The sequence below is a fragment of the Zootermopsis nevadensis genome, unplaced genomic scaffold, assembly GCF_977971745.1.
Source record: "Zootermopsis nevadensis isolate Lab colony 2312 unplaced genomic scaffold, Znev_1.0 Znev_ptg000008l, whole genome shotgun sequence".
NCBI lineage: Eukaryota > Metazoa > Arthropoda > Insecta > Blattodea > Termopsidae > Zootermopsis > Zootermopsis nevadensis.
The window spans coordinates 11030977-11056530 of record NW_028259140.1 but is presented as its reverse complement, the minus strand read 5'-3'; the positions used below and the strand labels follow the sequence as shown (position 1 = coordinate 11056530).

At 38.3% G+C, this 25554-nt stretch overlaps 1 protein-coding gene across 1 annotated transcript in view; it reads left to right on the top strand.

Moving 5' to 3' along the window:
* Positions 1 to 3728: 3728 nt before the first annotated feature.
* Positions 3729 to 25554, top strand: part of fj (four-jointed box kinase) — a 220090-nt gene continuing 198264 nt past the window's right edge. The window contains exon 1 of the mRNA XM_087345084.1: positions 3729 to 4015. The gene's annotated coding sequence lies outside the window, so the exon portion shown is untranslated. The remainder of the gene's footprint in view (positions 4016 to 25554) is intronic.

Genomic DNA, 25554 nt, shown 5'->3' with positions numbered 1-25554 from the left:
TTCATACCAAATCCAATTTATTAATTATCTTATCATTTGACTTAATGTAATCTAAGCTACTGACAACGTCTTTAAACAGCTAAAGGTAGAGATATGAAGTTTAGAAAAGTTCAAGACTTACATGAAAAGTTACAGGACTTTGGTGCATATGGGATGTAGAAATTTGGCTTTATGCTACGTTTTGGAATTTCAATTTACATTGGTATTATAATGAGTTAGTACATGATCGTACATTTATTTCTAAATCACATAGTGAGAGCAGATTTATATTGACCAACAGAATACGTTTTTGCCAAAAACTGAAACATTGAGTGTTCTTTCATGCAACAACATTGAAAGTAATAGCTTGCAAAAAAGTAAATATCTAGTATAAATTACAGGGATAAAAGGAATAAATAGATTAATAATCGATTTAAGAAGCAGGTTAAAATAAACCTAGGAGAAAAAAATCATTAGGATACACGAAAACAGGAAAGATTAAAAAGAGAGGAAATAAGAAAAGATAGACGAACAAGTGCGAAGAATAAAAAGTGGACAATGAAGAAGAAAATAGACTAGAGAAGCTAAGAGGAACGTGGGCGAATAAACTATCAGAAGAAATAGATGATTAGATAGAAACTAAGCTACAGAAATACAGAGTGATAACGGGGAGAAAACCAACAACAAAACCCGACAAATTAATGTGAAACCCTAATACGATTATAATTGTTCGGCCTACATAAACTTCAATAAAATCTTCCCGGGTAATCAGCAGAGTTAACTGGTTACCGTAGTAAACCGACGTTTCGGTAACAAACTCTGTCCACATCTTCATGGTTCTGATGTGACTGGATCCTCGGAAGTCGCGATCTCTAAAATAAACGTTTATAAAATTAGGAGGCTGTGGACACCGCGATGCATCCTCACCGTCATCTTGTTTCAGATGTACACGGAAGATAACGAGAAGCACTACCTATGTTCTGGTGTGTCTACAAGATTCACCCTCATCAAAATATGTCTCGTCCGCCCTTGTCCTAGTACAGTCCGGCGGGTTGACAAACGGAAGCAGTGAGAGCAACACGGGACTATGTCTCTATGCCTCTTACCTTCAACATATCACCGTTGCGTTTTAAATTCCTTGCAGCAGTATCTTTCGCGAGCAGATAAAGAATTTAATTTTGCTGGACATTTATCAGTTAGCTCGGATGGTACAAAGAAATGAACACAGAATTTTGATGTAAAAATCTCTTGTAGTCTGGCACTAGGAAGACTAAACAACTATAAAATAAAACGTATCTGAGAAAAGAATGTTTTGAGGATTTAAAGTGAGGGATTTTGGTGTTAGTGGTCCTTAGGCCTGATACCAGGGTGTTGTATTTGGTTGGATTTGAGGTTCTCAAGGTGGCGAACATGAAGATGGCTATGTTCTGGGTTGTTAAGCCGTGTAGTCTGATAGAATTTTACAGACGTTTTAGAGGAACAGTGAGAAGAAAACATTGTTAAAGACATTTCGGAGACTCATACTGTAGACTGGCAATTTAACGGTCTATTGTTTATCTCAGCTACCATTTGTTGTCGCTTGACGTATCGAACGGAGAACTTCAGACCGATCTGTAACTTTCGTCAGAGTTCGCTATAGGCAGAAACAAGCACAAAATCATAAATGAAGACAAACCAGCGTTTCAGTAAACTACAGATGCCATTACGTTTCTCCGATACGTCGGTTATCTCCCTGCAAGTTACACGGTAGGACGAGTTTTTCTGCAATAACTGCGGTTTTCCACTAAGACATAGTCCTTCAGCCAGGTGCGTCATCGCTGCAAATAACGTATGTAAATTTTTGGACGTATTTAGCGTAAACGTTGTCTCCCTTGAGCGAACGTTCTCAACAAGGGAAATGATCTAGATAGGTTTTCTTGATAGATGATCTAGCTTCGTTATCTATTTTATTATATTCTTTAAAGTTTTACAATTATATTAGTGTTCCCTAGGTGGATTATTTGTTTTTATTTATATTTCTTCAATTTTTCTCTGTGTTGATATTGTTTCTATTTTGGGTTTGTCTGTACTTGGCAGTTACATTTAATACTGTACATGTATAAGTTTAGTTAATCCGTTTGTTTACTATTATCCCTTATTATTTCACTATTATTGTATGTATTATCAGTGTTTGCCTGTTATTGGCTTCTTGCTGTTGGCAAACACTTAAATAAATTAATTGAATTGAATTTGTCATACCACACGGCCCCTTAAGCTAACCCAGCTCTCATTTGGGGCTCCTGTTTTGAAGCTGAACAACGTAAGGATATTATTTATGTAATCAGTTAGCTTTGTTTCATTTTTGCAGTGATGTGTCCTTAAATAACCTAGCATTTCAGGATTTAAGAATACGAAAAAGAACTGTAGGCCTGAGCTGTCAGAAACTCTAATAGACAGGGATTATTAGTTAGGTGTATGTTAGGTGGTACTCTGTGGATGAGGACTATGTATTTGAAGGGAAAATAAACATTTAAACAGAGTTTAGGTAGGAGACTGCATATGTGAAAAAGACTCATCTGCATTAGGATATGATTGGGAGAGAGCTTTTGTCATCATGGTAATGAACCTTCAGGTATCATAACAATGAAATATTCCACCGACTCTCTGTTAGATGAAGAATGAATACTATGGAGTTGCACCGTAGAGGTTGTGCAAGATTAAAATATTTGTACAAACACCCCCCCCCCCAAATAAACAAATTCTTTTTTCAGTGCTTTCAAAATCAGAGTTTGCACCAAGAGTCCCTTAGAACCAAAAAAGTTTATGTGAAGTTGGCATCCTTGTATCAATTTCAGCATAAAACAAGATAAACTAATCAAAACTGTTTTCCTGGTGAATTTTTCTTGACACCAACTCTCACATGTTGGTCTGTTTACAGGATTGACAAGACCTGAAACTTTATTAAATCACCTATTGATTGCAGAAATTTAATATAATTGATTGGATTAATAAATAGACATATCGCTGTGCCAATACAAGAATTTACACAGGTTACGTCTTGTTATATACTGCTCGCTCCACCCCGTCAATTGTTTTCAAGCAGCCGGAAGTGCAAGGATGTGTTTTTTCAAGCGGAACGAGTGTTCACTGTCGAACACTACCTGGCATCGTGTTCTTACTTAACCCTTTAAGACCCAGTGGTAACTATATGTACCACCTGCTTCACACAGTTAATAACTCTGCGTTTTGTATGTATGGATTTCGGATTGTTTTCAGTGTAAACAGGGATTATTTCCTTAAAAAGTGTCAACCAGTTGTCTTTTGTAATGGTGAAGTGTTGTGTTTTCTTCGCGGTACGGTTTGATTTATTAAATAATATTTAGACGAGCTTGGGCTTCAAAGGGTTAACTTGCCAGACTGAGTTTAGCGATATGTTCCCCGATTCTTCTGAGCCAAACAATCGACAGTATCTCGATTGGTGAATCGATACCGTGGCACAAGTAGCGTAGATGACAGAGACCTTTCCAGTCGACGTTTGGTGTTAAATGACGATACAGAACGCTATGGACTTTACCAACACATTGTACAACTTTTCTTCTGATTTCAATAGAATTTGATTTTTGACAAACAGAACATTTGTCAGGAATGGGTTGAGTGACTTTTCGATTAGCCTGTGAAAGGCTATGTAACTCGAAACCCTCTAGCGGACACTGGAGAAGTAAACTGCGCATGACTCATTTTTTGTGGCAGTTAGCAGTAGTAGTGCAGTGCGTGCGTTGCGTCATCGAAGATTGTTAACAGACTGCTGAAGGTTAATGAAATAACCTTATTAAGTTGGTGCAAATTGTAGAATAAGGACTATGCAATGACCGTATTTTTCACCGACATTTTCACAAACTAACCATTTGATTGCTTTGATGTGAATTTGTAGGCGATATGATAGTTCTGTTGCTTGTTGTTTGGGTGTGATTCATGTCTTAAACTCATGGCCTCAGAAGACAGTAGTGCGTTATAAAATATGACCTCACTCATCTCTCGCCAATGGACAGCTTGTTGGGTAAGTAACAGAAACTTCATCCAATCAGTTACGTTAAATAGCCTGGCTAATTTAAAAAAAATATTTTTTGTTTACTAATACAATATTTATTGTAATTGAGAGTAACGCGGTTGGTCAGGTTTTACATCCGGCCACCAATCAGCCACCGTGTGTAATAAGTTTCAAAGTGCAATAGTGGTTCAAAGCGCAAACATTTTTGACATCTTTAGTTTCTTACATTCTTTCGAATATTTTACCACGAAGGTTAACGCAACCGTAGCATAAAACTAACTCCTAATTTTGTCAGGATTGTGCTGAGCTTTACCTTATCTATACAGTTCAGATTTACAACGGTATCGCGCACGGAAAGTATCAGGTTCGAATCTCAGTCACCCTTCTTGTGTTCTTTCTTCAGTTTCGTTTCCCTTCGCCTGTTCAAACTAATATCGTCTAGTTCCTTGAAGCAGGCTACGAACTACATCATATAATTTAATATTAATCGACGCCATATAACCTCTGGAGTTGATTCAAGCGCCTTACCAGCAAATATAACTTATTTAGATTCCTTTGAGTACTGTTGATCTACGGGGGAGACAATTTTTTTTAGCAATGTGTGAAGTAGTAATTTATTCTTATAGTGGTAGTGGAGTACTGAATTATGTTTGTTTGAAAATATCTCTTTATATAATAGACAATGGTTCACGTGATTGTAATCTATGACCTATTTTCTGCATGTAAGACTGCTTTTTATCATGCCTACTGTCTACGTACATGCACTTCTGTACAACGCAGTACAGTAATTATAACCTTTATTTATGATTGCACTAATTTAAATCCTATTACTTTTTTTATTAAGAAAATATATACGTAATTACGTTATTTTTTGTTACCCAGCATTGTTCGTTTTTAACATGATGCACTGAAAGAAGTCTCACTCCATGGTCTATTATGTACGTACGTGTACTTAACCTGTATATAACACAGCAAAACAGATGTCAACGCTTCATAGCTTTTGCAATTATGCAAAGAGAAATAATTATTTTAATTTTTATATTCTTCTTTCTTACACTTTTCACGAAAAGTGTTTTTTAAGTACGACTTTAGGTTATACATTATTTTTCAGGGGTAATTTTCTAGTTTCTAATTAATAGTGTCAAATACCCGCTGAAATTGCATTGGCCTAAGCCTTTGTTAAAATATTTAACGATGTAAAATAAATGCGATAATACATTCGTTCAGTTAAGGAATATTTCCAAGTTCCTTTCTGAATTAAACATTCATTTCCCTGCGATGCTGCATATTGTCTATGAAAAGGAATAGATTTGAGTTAGTGAGATTTCAGGATCTCACTGCCTTCTGGAATATTGTGCTACGTAGAACTTGACTAATATTTCGGAGGTGTTCATCGTCTCCATCATCAGGGCGACTAACGGACACAGATGTCTGCGGAGTTGAAGCTTTCATAACTCACCTACAATTCGTCACTGGGGAAGAAATCAGATACGAAAAGCATCTCATTTTGAAGAGGATGCGCCTACCTGAACGTAACCTCGTCGAAAGACAAAGAGCGGCCCTGGGAGAACTCAACAACAGGGATATTTACACAGAACCGGTGGATGGGGCAACGCCACTTTCATTCCGGTCTCCATGGCCTACTCGAATAAGACCTGCACTGTTCTATCCGATCCCACTTATGAGACCACCAACCACAACCCGACAAAATAGGCGGAGAGACAAACGAAGCAACTAATCGAACAATCTTCCATTCTCTTATGATCGCAGAGGAGTACATCCTCGCCAGCTTTGACGTAGAATTACTTTTCGCCGAAGTTCCGATACACGATACAATGGATATTAGCCGGAAGAACATAAAAACAGCAGACTACACCTAAAAATGCCAAGAAAAAAACAAATCACAGAGCATACCTTTCATATTTCCAGAAGGTCAGTAATAGCGTTATTAGAGTCCAAGACGGAGCTGCGTGTGTCCGAGATACGAACCGTGGACATGCCAGCCTCAATGACAAGCATAGCAAGAGACCATGAACTGCATCCGACGAGGCTCTCCAAAACCGAGATGATGAAAGGATTAAACGGTGTTGTCTATCACACACGGGAAAACCGTGCAAAGTACCTTGTGGGTTCGATAAGTTGGTCGAGCGGATTTGATGGTTGGTTATCGGTCGCCGAATGGAGTAATGGCTGCGGAAGAGTTGACTTGTACAAGAGATTTATTACTAATAAATAGTAATAAGTACAACAGTTTGCTGCTTAAGGCTTTAGCAGTGGCCGACTTTAGACTGAACGAAGTACCGTCTTAGATCAAAAAAGTTTTGTAATGCTCTTGCTACTATATATATTGGTCAGCAAGGGCGTAGCCCGGTTACAATATGTGTACTGCGTACTCTTTATAGATAAAAAGCTTCTAGAATGTTCTAAAGTTTTTATGAAGGAGTCCTCTAGCACTTGCGTCATTCTAGGACTCTGGCTGATGCTTATTAATTATTTCGAAATAGTACATTTGTGGGATGACAGTGTCACAATGTCTCCGTTTTCTTGAAGACAAATTAATTTTCAAAAGAGGATAACATCTGTGAAAGTCCGAGTTACAGAATTGGTCAAGAGTGTTCATATACATGACTTAATATTCATGTGCTACAATTATAATATGCAACTAGCAACTAATAACAATATCATATTACCTAATATACATATACAACAGCGGAACTGTAGCGTTTTTAAGCATGCAATACTAAACTCAGTATTCTTGTTTTGTGAGAGCTAGTGCAGGTAATATAGCCTATTTGCTGGTCTCCGATCTCGAAAGTTGTGCGCGCGATGGGTTCCTCAAATGTTCACTGTGGAACTAATGTTTATTCCTTTCTGGGAGATAAATGACATAGTTTATTCGGAATTCATGCCTTCTGGAGTTACCGCCAGCTCTGGGTGCAACGTTTGAATTCAGCAAAATTGAAGGAACATATTCGAATAATTCGTTTTAACATAAAGTAAGATTTGCTCTAACACAACAACGTGAGGCCTGATACGAGCCCACAAATGGCTACAGGATTCATCGCCTTGGTTTCGAAAACTGAAGGAACATTACCTCTTCTTAAGTAGAATTGGAGTCCTCTTGTCAGACGATGAAATACAGACAGTGGTGAAAAAGTGGTTCCGTCAACAAGTCACAGGTTTTCATGGTAACGGGCCCTAATTTTTTTTGCTGAAGTGTGCGGACTTAGAGGTGATTGTATTGAGAAATAATCGGCAAGGTGGTCAATAAATTCTACGTCTTTTATGGAAACAAAAATCTCGTTTTCGTGATTGCAATAGTTCTCCGCTGTGCTATGTCCAGAACGAGATGAATTTATTCTACACCACTCACACATATTAGAATTATTCTTTCATCAAAGCCTACGTGTTCCATGTTGTCTCATTATATAGTTTTCTCCTGGTCTGAATCAATGAAAGTTGTCTTTACAGAAGTATCAAGATTTACAGAGTGAAGTAACCGAAGAAGTGGTTGCGTTATGCCACTCTTGCTGTGAATAGCGGCTTCGCTGTGCTTATGGGTGATTATCCTCGGAGATCACAACCACAGACCTGTTCTCTGGGGGCGGGACCGTTCCTTCATTACGATATTAATAGCCGTTGCTTTTTATTCTTCACTGTAGCACTAAATTAAATTGGATTGGACGTGACGTCACAGTAGCACAGCCACGCCTCCAGCAGACACGGGTTCGATCCTAAAGTAAGGGTCCGACTGTCGCGTTGTAACCTGGTGTAGAGACAATGAATGTTTGAGAAATTTTAAGATAGCGGCTCGTTATAAATTAATAATCATACGGTTAAATATATTGTGGAAGTGGATAATATTTTATTTTGAAATATAAATAGGAATCATCGGATGTTTTAATTGAATTAGAGATTAGTGTTCCCAGGATAAGAATTACATTGTCGAGACGACAACAAAGCTCTAAGATGCATCATTTGTCAAGCTTTTACGATTTAGGAATAGAGAACTTGTTCTTTAAAATAAAAATGAATCCCTGTGAATTTATATTTTAGTCATATTTTGAGCCTTCAGAATTATGACTATCTACTTCTTTTGAAAAGGGAAATATTTTGAGAATACATGCCCCTTAAAATGATTTAAATTATGTCTGTAGTGTAGCATCCGGGAGTGTTTTATTGATTTTTAGTATTGCATATTCGTTGCTTTGTAAACACTCAGTTCACTGTCTGTTAACTACAATGAACAGATAATGTACAGGGAATTAAGGGTGTGAAAATTGACGATCAAGAAAAAATCAAGAGATTAATTAATTTAAATATAGGAGATGCTTATGCACACAGGCCACTCAGAGCTTTGCCATTCCAGCAGAGAAAGTTAATAATGCCGTGAACAATAAGTACTTTAAGAACCTAAATGTTATTTACTTTAAAACTGGTGACAGCTATATTTATCCATGCAACGTGGTCAATAACCATAACAACAATCTCTCAGTAAGATTCTAACGTGCTAATTAAAAAAATAACAATTTTCTTCATAATGAATGTTCAAATATTATGTAAAAGAAATTAAGTCACATTATTTCTGTACCTAGAAAGGCACACAGCTCAAAATGAAAATTCAATTTCTGGAAAGATACAGCAATATAATTGAATGATATTGTATATATTATGGCAGCCAAAGCGTAATTATAAGACCCGTTATTTTTGGAGGAAATGAATAAAGTTTTTCCTTCGGAAATACCTACCCAATATCCTTAATATATTTGTCGAATGAAGATTTCTGTCTATAATTACTCTTAGTTGTCGGTATGTTGAGGTATGAAAGAAATAATTTTGTTTTCGACTATGATTTTAAAAAAAATTCTGTTAAATAATTTAATGAATTGTTTGTGACTTTTGATATGAGGATATTTCTGAAATTTCCTAGAAAACTAAGACGATAAAACTATTTTGAGAGAAATATTTTAATAAAATACAAGCTGGTCTCATAGATGCAATTGTAACAGTGGCCCTATCCAAAGAAAATAGATCGTGAAACTTACCAGCAGTAACATGTTGCATGTAACCGCAGTAAAGATTTCATGTCGTTAAAAAAATTTCTGAGACAGAACAGACATGTCGCCAGCTTTAGATCTGGATTATCTCATTTACCAGAAGCCTCAGATGTTAGGACCCTTAGAACTCACTAATGACAATGCGTGCATGGAAACAGGAAATACATCTCCAGACATTAGTTTCAGGCTTCGGTTGTTTTATCCCTGGAGACAGGGTCCAAGTGTCTGTTGAACAGGAAGTTGGAAAGGTCCCAGATCCGGTCTGGACGCAGTAGTGAGACTAGAAACTGAAAATTCAGCTCAACCGATGGTAAAGGAATAACAAATTATCAAATCTTTACACTTATGCGAGTAATTTGAATACCAAAAAGAATAAAGTCCTAATTTAATTAAGTGTCAATATTATGGAAAAAGCGCCATATCAGACGCCTGCCCTCTGAATTCGTATTAAAATTTGAAGACCGAAAATCAAACTCTGCATATTCTTAATTTTCGAGTTTTGACGAAATGAATGTGCCACATCCGCCCAGTAGGTTTGCCATGGTACAGCAGTAACTTGTCTGACCACTTTTCTTTTGGCACCCATTTTGAATCTTTGCCATAGCACCGTCTGTCCTGACTCAAGTTCATCGTGAATTTCTTCTTTTTCTGGTCGAATTCCGGTTTGGTACGTTCAAACACGCCAAGACCTCTCCCTTCCCTTCGGATTCATTGTACATGATCAACCTTTCAACACATTCAACACTGATATCTACAGTTCATATGGCGCTGATTACTAATATTTAACTAATCAACTACTCGCAGCAGAGTTCCTGAGAAAAGTAGTAACTGATTAGTTACTCAAAGAATTCAGCACAAAGATTCAGTGTCGTAAGGATTTATCCAAGGGCCTCCGGCGTTAGTTCTTTGAGCCCAGGTGAGGTAAACATAACTTTTGTTTTAATATTATCAGCCCATCTACTCCTAGGTGTCCAAAGTGGTCTCTTTTCTGCCGATTTTATGACAATATTTTGCACTCATTTCTCATCGATATACTCTGCCTATGTTACCTTCTTTTATTTGTTCAACCTCAGGCATCCTCTTACCCCTGAGTGTTAAAAACGTTTTATTCTCATAAAACAACGCGCTTCTTTAAATCTAGTCAAAGATTAGTTACAATTAATTCCAGAAAAATCACAGATTGGGAAGGAAAGCATTTCACCCTTAGAACGCAAGTAATAAAACTTTTTGATCTTTTAAGTTACACAGCGAATGCAAACGATCTTCAAGCTTGAGCCACGTCTCATTAATAGGGGGGAATGTGGGAATTGGGGAGGAATACGTCACATGTATGTGTGAGCAAGTTTAATTTAACATAAAATGTTACCTTTTAATTTAGACACAGTCGTTGGCATTTTGATTCGCAACACTGTATTTCGTTAACCAAAGATGGGGGGAAATAGCAATGTAGAAACACGTTTCAATCCGAAAGTTCTACTTCTATAGTCTAAACGTAATAATTTCACATCCGATAGCATACAAGGAAGGGATGAGTTATCTCTCCGTATGTATAAACGCTTCGATATCTTTACCTCAGTCCTCTGTGTGTCATTCAGGCTTACAGTTATTTTACGTCCACTGTATAAGAAGCATGAATAAAACTTTAGGAACTTTGACAGAAATTTCACCATACTTCTAGCAATGACGAGTCGTAAGTTGCGTCTACGAGATTATAATTATAACACATTTATTACCAGAAAATGGAACGCGTGCTGTGGGTTCTGACAGCAGAAACACTCGTGACATGTCAAGATTTTACTCTGACCCCCTGATTCTCGAGTGATAGGTCAGGACATTCCTCGGTCCAGTGTAAATATTGTCACAAGAGTGTCAATATTTACCTTGCGTGCGACACGGTACAGAGTGACCCGCTCTCAGATTTTCTGTCCGCGGAGAAAATCATCAGGGAGACTTAGGTGGACGCATGGGGCAACAAGATTTTTGGAGCCTGCGTAGTGATCACTGTAATTTTGACAAGCATCTGGACTTGAAATTGTTTAGACACATGACATTTTAACATTACAGTTCTTTGGATATAACTGATTTTATGGGTGGTAAGTTGAGAATTAAGTACTTCAAATCGTTCTGCATGTCTTGAATAAAGAGCGGCCTGCAAGCGTACGTTAGCAAATCTCATCGCGAAGAACTGCACAATTATGGCTACTTTTTATTAAAAGGAGGACATGGTAGAGAAAACAAACCTTCAGTAAAGTCCGTCTGAACGGAGGATTAACTGGACATTGAAGCCGTGACGTAATGTTAAGTGCTGCCCAAAACACAAGGCTCCGAGTTAAAAATGTTTATACCGTTGGAACAATCTCTGGTGTTATCTTTGACTCGGCTAATATACAGAATTATTTTAAAACTACGGAATACTACAAATACAAGAATGTGATAAACACCGGAGAGCTAGAAAATCAATGGAGAAATGAAAGTCAACCGATGTTTCCATAATGCGTATTAGATCGGCTGTGTACCAGCGCAGGTGGATATTTGAAGATGGCTGTCTTCTGGCTAGTTGCACCGTGCAGTCCTGCACTGATGATGGAGGCAGCAAGGACCTCTGAAACGTTGGTAAACTTCTACCAGACTACGCAACGCAACAACCCAGAAGACAGAAATCTTCAGACTCACCGCCGTAAAAACATCAAATCCTATACAGATGGGTACTTGTGTTAAAGGTGAAGCTAGTTTTCTGCTCAGACAGTTATTCTGTTGTAATATTCCAAATTCTCTTTCTACTATTTAGACTTGTATCCTAAGCAAACAACAATCATCTTTCGAATTTCGAAATATTCACACTGCCACCAAGACGTCCGGTGTAAAACTTAGTTGTGGGACTGTTGATGGACCACAGCTCTCGAGTTCCTCCAGCCGATTGCTTTGATGTACGTTTCACATAGGTTGTGACCCATTGCTACAACCACTTTCTTGTAAATCTACCAATTATTGGATATTGTTCTATCCTACATACAGTTTGCAGTTGATACAGCACCATTAACTGACCAACCAGTACCGCACAAACGCCTATTCCACATTCCTCGACACTCACTCATTCACCTTTATAAATTTATCTTGCGAGATAGTGCTTATAAATCAAAGCTCTGCAATGTGCAAAGTATTTGGTGAGTCAATGGACGAGTGAGTGTCTGTATTGGGTGGAAGGGTGGGCATACGACCGGGGTGTGTAGTGTGAGATGTCTGGGTGAGTGAGCCCCACCGTGTAGGCTCTGTTCAAACAAACAGCGCGGATATTGTGTAGGTTAGTCTTCATTACTTCCATAAATTCGCATTGTCATTGCTCATAACAATCGTCTCTAAGTTATAATAAATAGATTGCTTTCGTAAACATGACGTCACTGTAACAGATACAAGTGGCGTTGGAAACAATCAATTATTGTAATTCCTAGAATTTCAGCTACGTCAGCTTTAGTCAGCTCGGTATTCCATTCCGTCTGATAGCAAACACGTTCCCTTACATCATTGCTATGACGAGATTCTAAGAACGCATGCCAGCTCCCAGGTTCTGATATTTTTTTACTTGTAACTTTTGTACTCCCATCGAAGTAAAACACCACGATTAACAACGAAACAAAACAATTTAAATATCTTCCTTCCCAGTACTTTGTTTCACTGTATAACATAATTATTCTTACTGCCTTTCGATTCAGCATAAGTTTTACACAAGGAAACAGCTGAGTACACTTTGTATGCGTGTTAAATCAGTTTTCTGCATGCTGTTCCCTGCGAATGAGCAGTGTATGAGGAAGAACACGTAGACACCAGTGTGATTGAAGAGGCTTTCTTCTGGGTTGTTGGGCAGTGTAGTCTACCTCCAATACCTTGATGACGGAGGCACCAGGCATCTGTAAAAAGTGTGTGAACTTTTACCATACTACACCGCGTAACAATCCAAAAACAGTCATTCCATAATCCGCAGTGAGAACTTAAAATCTTACAAATGTTAATGTTTTCATTGTTCATGCTTTCGACTTTTCTTAAATTTATAAATGGATAACATCGCTAGAAGTAACAAATAATAGATCCGATAAAAATTTCATTGGCATATTGCCCGATAACAAATGTCTTGATAATAATTTTTTAGGCTACTCCTCTCAGCAATTGATTAATTGTTATTACCTTACTTGGTACTTATTATTGCAGTTGTTTTTACATTTTGCATTCTCGTGAGTGTGAGAATTTTAGCAGCAATGGTTTAAAAACATCATGAAGCGAAAATACATTTTGAGAAAGATCTGTATTTATTTAATTATGTATGGTTTGCTTTACGACGCTGTTAATAACTCAGATTAAATAGCGTCGGGTGGTAGAATAATTAGTGAATTATGAATTAGAAAAGATGTGGTCGTGGCCTAATTTAAAATAATATTTTTGACATCTGCTTGGAGGAACTGAGAAAACCAAGCAACTTGAAGTGTTGTCTTTTGTCGAGATTTTAACCCAGGACCTTCCAAATACAAAGGAGCATTGTTAACTACTCCAACACGACGGACAAAATAGTAGTAGGGTTACAATAAAATGGGTATTAGAACAATAGGTTTTGAGTGTAGAATATATTGATTTATGGTAGAAGGATCCGATGGTGACATTTTGATGCCGTGAACCTTTGGTTCCGTTAACAAGTCGTAGCTTATCATAGAGCTGAGTAACTGTCCTGTGTTTAGAATTCTTTGAACGAAGAACGAGGAATTTTGTTATGGTTGTTTAGTTATAAGCATTTAATTCGTTTATGTGACAAAGTGATCCCCTATTTCAGCGTTTTGTACACATGAATGTCTTTCGTCAGATGATAGAATGGAGTTTTCTGGCGTTCTGTTGCTAGTACCACAGCGGCCTACACTCTCTCCACGGAAGTACGTTAAGTTACAATTTGAATGTGGACTTGTTGAATGATGTGCCGTGACTAATGGCATGTTCCCGCCCCACAGCACTGACGTGAAGGTTGTACATTTGGGCTGACACTGATGGATGCCGAAAACAACTTGTGGAAATTCAAAACAAGTCGTCTTCATGTAGGATGTTCTTCAGCGACCGAGTTCGTTGCAAGTGGTATTTACCGAAGATTAGGCTTCTTCGTGAGGTTAAGTTAAAACAAAAATTTAAGCGCTGAATTTGTTTTTGTAGCATCTTTTCGGGTTCTCTCATCAGAAATGACTTTCAGTGTTATTAACCTTTTAAAGCCGAATAATATCTATCTATCTATCTATCTATCTATTTATATATTTTATATATATATATATATATATATATATATATATATATAAGATGCTTTAACACTCAGTAACATTGCGTTTGTCGTATTTATGGGTGTCGTATGATTCTCACTTTTTACCTGAAACAGCGTAGTTAAATAGCAATATAACACAGATTCTATTTTCTCACGGCAGGGGGTTTGCTCCGTATACACACAATTGCACGGCGTAACAACTAGATGACAAACATAGTTACCAATATAATAAACCGAGGATAAGTAACACCTCTATCTTGCAGAATTTATAGAAAGTATCAATATTTATTCAGTGTGACTTAAGTCGCTATCGTACTTAAAGAGACAATTTTGAAATGGTTGACAAGAGGTGGGGTTGGGGGTTAAAATATGTGGGTGTGGTGCTAAACGTTCTCTAAGGGGCGATTATTCAAAACCTTTTATTGTGTTGAAATCGTTTCGAAAAGTTAGTTCGTGTGCTTGAAATAGTCGGTCTGCTCAGGCTGACGTGACAAAAGGGAGGCTCAACAATTTCGTCTCGGACGAAGGAGAATGGCACAACCGCCGTCCCAAAAACATCTTCTTTTCTGAACACAAGGTCGAGAACTATCGATACGAGAATCAGTTCCCTTCATTTTCAGACGCTACCCCTGCCTCTTTCTTGGAATAGTAGGTTAGCTGCCAACTGCTGGCAGGAGTGAGAACTTACCTCCTGCTTAGACGTACGAGGGCTGTTAACTCTTTACGCATCCTATAAATACTACCCACAATTTTTTAGGAATGTCCTTGTTATTGACATGGATAGTTGAAATAAAGAACACCAATGGGTAACATTACTGGAAATAAATATTGTTACTATTCTACCGCCACAGAAAGTAGTGTGCGGTCTTCCCGCCAGGACTCTTGCTGAATTTGTACACATGCACTGAAAGTCAGAGAAGTTGCCGATGTATTTATGTGTTAAATAGTCAATTTGAGACAGACTGTTCTGTGATGTGTGTTGAGGTACTGTTCCGTCTTACGTTCTGAGCTGAGGACATTCCTATCTGGCAGCGTTTCGGTTTTAATTGGATCCATATGATTGAAATATAGTATAGAAGTTGTGTATTGATACCTGTCGAACAAATCTGATTTCTAGCCTGAACTAAAAGTGCTCCCAACATATGATGAAAACGTAACTGTTACATCTTCAAAATATTAAGTCTCGTGCCTCATGCTGATAATATTCAATACAAAATCTTAGTTATTTTTTAATTGTTACCACAACTTAGGAAGTTGTACTCAAAGTTTCAACCTCAGGGTAGCAATGCCTTATGGACTCGTAGGTAGATACCAACGTTTCGGAGAAATAATCGCTTCTCTCTTCAGGATCAACCTTGAATATGTAGGCGATGAATTCGCCCAAAAAGTTCGTAAATCATGTGGGAGACAGCACGGCGTAAAATTTTTGAAAGCAACGGACAGTTTAGTTGAAATCCAGCACGTTTAATTCTCCGGGTTCGCGACCTACATTAACAGATTTCTGGTTTCTACTCATTGTTTTGTGTTTGCATTTACTGATATCTGCCCCTATAGTAGTTACATGTATAACCTACCCACACCTATTCCACCATGTTGTGAGGGTATGGCAGTGGTCAGCATTTACTCTAACAACGACAGCATGTTGAAGGGTCACGTCGCTTGGTGGCTCTGCACGCCACTGGACAAGATGAGAACAACTTCGGCAAATTTAGCGTGTGAAATCGGTGAGCAGGCCTGACTCAGCCTCAGATATGTATTATACATTCTAAACATATTGGCTATGCATTCGTGCCCTTAAAACTCTTTATGAAACGGTTCATATTTGCGTAATTTTAATACTTCACTAGACGTTTTCGTTATAGACCATATAATATTTTGCGTTGTACGAAAATTATATGCTGAAACTGAAAAATTGTTGGAAAGTTTTAAAATCTTTGTCTTTATGACCATCAAACTTGGGGGGTTCTAGTTTCGAAACACGGTTCCGAGGTATGTCGTAGACGTAGATAGGAGGATGATCTCAGGCGGGATCTATGGGAGATAGGAGTTGAAGGAGACTGGATTGTGTTTGCCCAGGACAGGGTCCGGTGGGGGCTTTGGTTGAAAAACCAGAAATTGATTATTAACGTTAATTTAAGATATTGATATTACCATTTGCTGGGATACAAAATGGAGTAGGTGATGATTCATTAATATAAAATATACCAAAATGAATGTGAACTTTCAGAATTTGAATTTTTTTACATAAAAGTCAAGATAAATGTTTTTATTAAATTTCTTCGTGTTTTAGAAATGTACGTGGTGACAACGTTCTCCCATATCACCTGTGCAAGCCATTCTTCCATGAATTTACTTAGAGTGACTGCGATTTGAAATACACTGGAACATTTCGATTTGCCTCTAGCACCTTCTTTAAAGTGTACAGTCAGTGTATTAAAAATGCTCAGTAGTAACGGAATCATTTCTAGGATAGTCCTGCAGGTCCAGTGACACGAACCCATAATAAATCACACGTCTCTATGTGCCTCTGTGGAATACAAAGGCCATAGAATCAGTTCTAGGAAACACTGGGCATTAATAAAATTGTATTCCAAACGCAGTGTACACACACAATTCACATCTTGCGCTCGGCTAGTGAGTGCACATGGTGAGGACACAACAGAGTTCCTAGGAAGGGTCTTGAGCAGGGTTGTCGCCTTCCCTCCTAGAACCTGAGCATAATGTTCTTGTGTTTCTCAGTAGTATTGGCGGCTAAGCCGAATTCTGCTCTTTGTGAGTGACGAGCTGATAACCAGTAGGAGCGCTGTCTATTCCAAACCCACGTGACAGAAGCATAGGTAGCCGAAACGCATTGCTCGAACCTGTTTCTTGTTTGGTTTCTGGTGGAGAAAAAAGGGAATTTATGCATTTAAGCTCGCGGATTAATTAATATACCGCGTTATCGAGTACTTCATTCTGTGAGTGCAAATACATTTAACAAAATAATTATCATTAATTGGAATCCAGCGTTCCACACCACTTGTACCACTGTTTGTTCTGTATTTTACCTCCCCCTTGTTTTACCACTTTCCAAATGTTAAAGCACATTTTGTAACGCAGATTTATTCTACAAAACGTTGACTTAGATTCTTTAATTTAAGTTGTTATATTATCATTCATTAATCGATTTTCATGCGTTACAAATGTCGATTTCATTGTTTTCTGTATATCCTTCTATGTTCTCCAAATTGCATGCCGTGATTTTAATTTGCTTTGCCTGTTGCATCGTTCAGTCATTCATCTGAAATTCTTTGCCGCCTTTTTGCCATTAAGTAGTGATCAGAAATGAAGATTTGGTGGGCAAATAAGATGCGTAAAGTAACGCGCAGGTGATGTGACTTAGAACGTTAACATCTTCCACAGTACTTATGAATAAACCCGAGAACGGGTAACCTGATTTTTATTAAATTTAATACTAAAGAATGGAACCAAGGTATCTCAGTCAATATGATGACTGAATACGAACTGGTCGACCTGGGTCCAATCGGGATTTTTTCTCTACCGTTCACTGCGTCTAGACCGGCTCTGGGGCCCACCCAACTTCCTATAAAATAGGTACGGGGGTCCTTTCCCCGGGGGTTAAGCGTTGCCGGGGTGTGACGCTGACCACTCATCTCTCTCTAGTGTCGAGGTTAAGAAGGAATAAGAGCTGTACACCACTCCCCTTAGTGCCTACACAGCTTCTTTTTTAATATTAAAGAATTTTATCGAAAATTGTCGAACCATTTCAATTACTTATTTTTACATTTTAACTACCGGTTTACATATAAACATACAAAATTGTTGAGCTCATCTTAAGTGGTAGCGAAAAATTGAAAAGAAAAAGTTGCAAATAATGATTATTTTAGCTTACTTGGATAAGAATTAGAAATAAGTTGCACAAACTCGCATTAGCTACGATAAACATTAAATAGCGAATTAATTAATTAGAATTATAATAACGATTAAATATGTCATACAGTTCAATTTTCGTCTTAATCTTTACACCTTACTTTCCCTACCACGTTTGTCATCTTATTTTAAAACTGAGCTGCAACTCGTATGACTACTTTCCGTTATCGGACAGACCACCTGCTATTGGGTTGTTCTTCAATAACTTCGTATCACCTGCCAGTCGCCATTTCAGTAACGTTATTTATTCATTTATCATCAGTCTTGTCATCAGTGGCTGTTACAATAGGTCCTTAAGGCAGTAGCGTTAAGAGACAGACTCGTCTACTTCTCATTTAGTGTCATAACCAACCATAAAAAAGGGCAGATGACCTCATGTTTCACAGTGTCTTTAAACCCACTACACTATCTCTAGTTTACCAAAACACTCCATATTAGGATTACTGAAAAGACGATTTGAGTTGACCGTCTCCCCATGAATCCAGCCCGGTCGGGTCACAATGATCGCATCTGTTAGGCCCTCAGCAAGAGGAGAGGACATGAAGTTCTTCAGCCGGTGGGGCGAGTCCCCCCAGTCACTGGATGAACCAGCTGGAGCCGCCATGTGCAGTTCTTTGAATTAAACCTGATATTGCATACCATTCAGGCGAAAGACATTAAACAGTAGAGGAATGTCATGTCTCGGAATATACAGGCAGTTCAAACATTTTGCTCGACATTATAACCTGTTTCATTTAGATCGGGGTTTTTTCTTGTAGTGAAGAAGTTATTCTTTAGAATTATTTATTTGATTGTACTTTGTTATACGCATTGTATATTCAACATCATGCGAAAACTTACATGTTTTTGAGATATGTGTAGTAAGGATCTGGAAGGTGGCGGTTGCTGAAGAAACTGCGCATGTTACAAAAGAACCTCGATATTCCGACCCAGAATTCGAGCCACCAACCTCCTTTGCACCTTGACTGACGTATGTCGGTAGCGGCACACAGTGCCCGGTTTATCCGGATAGAACATAGGTAGAAACGTACACAGGACTGCTATTCGGAGCTTCGTAATATCAACCTGGACTTCATTATTCAAGATCTACGCATTGAAAACATGCTGATCATTTATATGAAGAGATGAACTACACAACGAAATAAAGAAATCGTGGCAGGTACCCCAGATATCTGGAAAACTTCTGCTCCATCGACAACCCTAGGAGAAACGCCGTGGTGACAGGGAACCCACCAACATGGTTGGAGTGAAGTCTTTTAAGAAAGAAGGGGCAATGAGTACTCCTTAGATTTATTATTGAGATATATTTATGTTACAAGAGGTTTCTTTCCAGACCAAAATTCTCCTCATTCCGAGCTCCGTGTCAGTCCATTTCATCCAGTTACTAAGTAAGTTCATTGATGATGTCATTTATAAAGATTTTCGCAATAAACTGGCTAGCATCTCTCCTTCGAATTCAAAGGTCAACAGTTTGGATTTGTTCAGGATGAAGGCTAACATGACTTAAGTTTTCGTATTTTTTCTTAATCTCTGTTGGCAAATGATGCAGTATCTGGCAATAAGACACAACTGCTTTCAACACTATTCTAATTTGGTATTGACCGTAATCGCCATATTTAACACCACATAACGCAAATAGATTAAAAGTAACATTTAATAAACTAGGAGAAACGACGTTATTGTACAGAAAAGAGCACTCACCCCTATCCAGAGCAGAGGTTAAGAATGAGTAGGAGCTATACCTCCTCTCCTCCAAGCGCCAAGTTTTATGCTAGACACATAAACTTTTAAAAACATCCTAGAATAACGTAAGCACAAAGTTGTGGTACTTATGACAGCCTTTAGAAAATAAAACGGAACAATGGTAAGTTCATTAAAGTAAGTTGCTAAGACTGAATAATATGAAAACAATTAAATGGGTTAGAAAGTCCACCGTGATACATTTACAACCGCTTTGTATCATAACCACAGGATATGACATAAATGACGTTTCCAGAACTCTTTCATAAAGTACATCTTTCTAGTACTGTTTATTGTTCTTGAGAGGAACAAAGTTAAATTCGAAAGTTTTCGCTGTGTTTATAAAATCCATTGTAATTATTTTATCTTCTACTTTCTACTAATAATTATATTCTAATAGAAGCAATAAACCCTGAGAAAATTATATTACTGCTAGTTGAAATGAATGATTCTGTTCTGTCCAAAGCGTCTGGGAATACTACCCAGTTATTTCTTATTTTACGTCATATTTCTTATTCTTTCTTGTTATAAATTTAGTGCACTATTGTCATGTAGTAGTCCGTAATTAAATATATATACTACGGGGGGCGCCATTTTAATGGTCACGCTATTTTGTATTGTCTTTATTACCACATGTAAACATAAATCACTCAGTTTAGTTTATTCATATAATTCACTCACGCCTTCATTCATTTAAGTCAAATGACTAGTCACTCAGTGTTCCTTAACCCACCCGCTTAATTTACCCACCCACCGACTCGCCAACTGACTCACGTTTCTTTCGACCCATTCTTTCACAAAGCCTAAACATGCACCTACTCTGCCACTCATTTGCAAGCTGAGTATCCGTGACAGCTGTGTTTTGTCCGTCGTGAAACAACTGACATCTCTCTGTAGCCGAAGTCGGGATCCTACTGTGTAGCGTTGAGACCGTCGTGTTTTATGGATCTTGTCTTAAACGAAACATCGTTGTGGCTATAAAACGCGGCAGAAGTTCGGGACATTCTGTGGATATGTGACTTTTGTGGAAGGGACGCTCATGGAGGGTGTAAAAAAGTAACTTTATTAGCACATGACCCTCTCCTTTGAAGTCCGACATGCTGAGTCGCCGAAGTACGTTAAGTTCTTTATCATCGGAACTCTTCTGCAAACAGCGTCGCACTAGAACATCAAGCCGCTGGCCTACAAATCTGACGGTTCAAAGCCGCTAACTCAATCATCTGTCTTTTGGGTTGTTGCGCCGTGTAGTTTGGTACAAGTTTACCGACGTTTCAGAGATCCTTGCTGCCTCCATCATCAGAGCGACAACGCAACAACCCAGAAGACAGCCATCTTCAGACTCACCGCCCTGAAAACCTCAATCCTACCACAAAAACAGTCCTAGCAAAAGAGAGTAAATCCCATGGTGATTCAGAATGAATTTTCCTCCTATCCGCGTATCTGGTTCTAAGGATTTCAACAGGATATTGTAAAAAATATTACATGTTTAGAGAGCAGACCGATTAAAGAATTATAGTCCACATTAGTTTATTTGTAGACAACGGAAACTAAAGTCTCGAAAATGTTAGCTTAGTTTTTAAGCGTTATTCGCATAGTCTACACGATATGAACGCAAATGTGGCTGGCAATGATAGTTTTTCTGACTGTCCGTCCGTCTGCCCAAATGATTCCTTTCTAAAAGGGCTGGATGAATTTGGATGGAATTTAGTATAAACGTTATGCCATTAGGGATTACCCTAAAAGGATTTTTTTTAAAATCCACTACAATCGGTAATTCTAACATGGTAGACAAGCGAACTTATGGGGTGGGATTGACACTAGCGCGACGTACGGTACAGCCGGTCATTGATGTAAGATAATAGATTAAAAAGTACACAACTTTGGTGTAGTTATTCTTTGCATTACGTAAAATAACACCGCCTGAATGAAACAAAAGACGCCGACTACACTTGGTTTCGATCTCATGACCACATGCGTAAGAGTCCAGTAGGCCACCAATACGAGCCTTGGCGATGGACGCAGGCAGCAGCTCTGAAACGTCGATCAATTTCCACTATACTACACGGCACAACATCCCACAAGATAGCCATCTCCAGTGTAAAAATGATGACACGTGTAATTGTTAGTTTTCTTATGAGCGGTTTTAAAACCTGCCAGGTCTAGTCCTTCGATACCCTAAAATATGGCACCATCGAATGATCTATTTCGGCATCCATGTACTTATCCTAATTTAACGGCGTGTAGTGTGCATACCTAGTTATAATTTCTTTAACAGGTTGCATAAGATTTTACGTTTTTTCGTCGCCTTTCAACTAAATTATGACAAATTACGTATTTAGAACCATATTTGTAGGCCCTTTTTAAAACAAGCGCCCACCGGGTTCAGCGACAGAGCGTCATTGCTAAGTTCCCTCCACGAAATAGTCGCCCCCTGACTCAGTGTGCAGTGGGATGTAACGGTCTTGGTGTTCACACCCAACTATTGTTCTTTGCCAAAAAGCCGTCGAGTACAAATTCGCGGGGATTGTTGACACGCACTTCATATTTGGCCGCGCATACGGCGATGGAACTAAGGCACGCCTTCGTTACCAGAACGCATTTCCCGGTCGCTGATTTTATTGGAATAAGCGATTTGTAAGTAAACAATTTGTTTCTACTTACAAAATGAAGTTCTGCCTCCATCCTTAGGGCCCTGATGATGGAGGCAGCAAGAAATTCTGCAACGTCGGTAAACGTCTACCAGACTAAACGGTGCAACAACTCAGAAAACAGTCATCTTCAGACTCACCGCCGTGAAAACCTCAAAACCTCTTTTCACCTTCACGAAGACCTTAATATGACCCTTCTAGCACATCCGCTTACCATCTTCTGCCATCATATTCGTGTCAAAGTGTTAACATTTTCCATTGCTATGTAACAAAAAGATAGCGCGTCATTTGTCTTCGCAAAACGTTGTCTTGTGGTATATTAGTAGGCAGCCATTGTCATTGTTCGGCCAGAACGCGACAACACAACGCAAACTCTGGACGCCCACTCGACAGTTATTGTTTCCACGTTTTGACCCAGATAGGGAAAGACTGCTTTACATTCACGTGTAAGAAATGGGTAACAGATCCGAGATACAAGGCGTATAAACGAAAAGAATTAAATAAGAGATTCAGAAACTTTGCTTCGCCTGCTTCTTACACCTTAAACAGTCTGTATATGAGAAGAAGAGAAATTAATCTGATTGGAAACGAGTACAGGCATACCTCGGAGATATTGCGGGTTCGGTTTCAGAGCACCGAATAAAGCGAGTCACACGAATTTTTTGGTTTCCCAGTGCATATAAAAGTTATGTTTACACTATACTGTAGTCTGTTAAGTGTGCAATAGCATTACGTCTAAAAAAAATGCGAGAATATTGCGAGAACATTGCGAGAATTACCAAAATGTGACACAGAGACACTGAGTGAGCACAAGCTGTTGGAAAAATGGCTCCGATAGACTTGCTCGGCGCAGGGTTGCCACAAACCTTCAATTTGTTAAAAAAACGCAATATCTTCGAAGCGCAATAAAACGAGGTATGCCTGTACTATGGAGAGTGCACAAGTTCATGTGACATCAAATAGTCTAAAGCAGTGGTATTCAACCTGGGGTACGCGTATCCCCAGGGGCACGCGAAGACATCTTAAGGGGTACGTGAAATTTTAATATATATATTATTTTATGATAAATACTGAATAATCAGTAATGTAATTTATTTAATTTATTTTAGATGTGGATTATATACTAAACCTGAAGGGAAGAGACCGCTGGGGAGACCTAGACGTAGATGGGAGGATAATCTCAGGCGGGATCTATGGGAGATAGGAGTTGAAGGAAACTGGATTGTGTTGGTCCAGGACAGGGTCCGGTGGAGGGCTTTGGTTAATTCGGTGATGAACCTTCGGGTTCGGTAAGCCATCTAGTTAGTTAGTTAGTATAACTTTAATTATACACCAACAACTTTGGGGGTACAAAGTTGAAGAGAAATTATATATGGGGGTACGCGAAAAAAAATGTTGAATACCACTGGTCTAAAGCATCGTTTCTCAACCTGTGGTACAGGTACCACTGGTGGTACGCGAGCCAATATTGAGTGGTACGCGATCTAAGTAAGAAAATCGAAATATGATATTGACATAAATAAATTTTCCCTGAACGCATTTGGTTCGTGGTACATTTAATGTGTTAAATTAGAATTAGTGTTACGCCAGCGAAGAAAGGGTAAGAACCCCTGGTTTAGAGCGTTCTTAACAGACGCAACAATAGCGATCACGTCATCAATTTTCGCTGTGGATCATGATCATGGGTTAACGACATACTCATAATTGCGAGGATATCCTCTAGCTCCAAAAGTTGCAGCATATGTTATTTTGGTATTAACGACTGTCGCAAATTATAAGTGCACGTACGTTTTTATATTAACCTCCAGTGGAAAATATCTTTACCATGTTTTGTGAAAATCTATTTATCTATCGATTCATTAAATACGTACAGTCATCGCGGGATATGACGTCCTCGTAGGAGGTGTCATTATCAAGGTGATGACGTCATCAGTAGTCGCGTTGAATCATTCTCCCACATGAAATTTTGAGAGTCCGCCACGTTGATATCACGGATTTTAAAAAAATAGAAAGGAAAGGTATATGCGTTAAAGGTGACCTAGGCTCACAGGGTGGCCCAAGATCTGAACTTAGGAGTAATTGTGAAAATAAAAAAAGAGCAAATTACTTGTCGACACTTGATCGCTGTCTGCGAGTAGATGTGCACACAAGAGCAATAATACTAGGGATAAGTGCCCGCCTGTTGGTTTCTGTAAATACCTGAGAGTTCCTGATGACAAGTCGATTAAGAAATTCATACCACCAAAGTTCCTGTTAATTACAAAAAATAATCGCGATAAACAATGTATCGTGCATAGAAAGAAAGTATATTTAATGTAGTTGCCTGTTAACTCTTTAGAATATTTCTAGTTGAGAAGTCGAATAAGAACTTACATATTCGATGAAACAAAGGATTCCCAAGGTCAAACCTATCATCTTTCTTAATGTTTAAAAGAGCAACACACAACTTTTTAAAGCACCGCTAGCAGAGGTAACAATGTTTTTTCTTTTAATAGTCGTCATTCCTTTTATAAACTAATGAGCTGTAATTAATTGCAACTGTTTTGATGAATTTAGTAGTTATCTAGGCAATTTTTTCACATATTTCGATGTTCCCGCTGTTATATTTGTGTGTGCATCTTTGTAATAAATATTCATTTTGTAATAACTACATATTTTCTAACCTTTTGCTGCTCCTTAATAATTCTATGTGTGGGCTAACTTTGAAAGACCTTGGGACAAATAGGTGACTCGCAAATATAATTTTCTATTTTGATGTACAATTTTTAAATCCTACAATATTTTCACAACTTTTGGATATTCATTTATTCTTACTTGTCTATAGGTCATTTGCACAAAATTTAAGAATTCTAGTTGCAGCACACAAAATTTTAAAAAAAAATTACC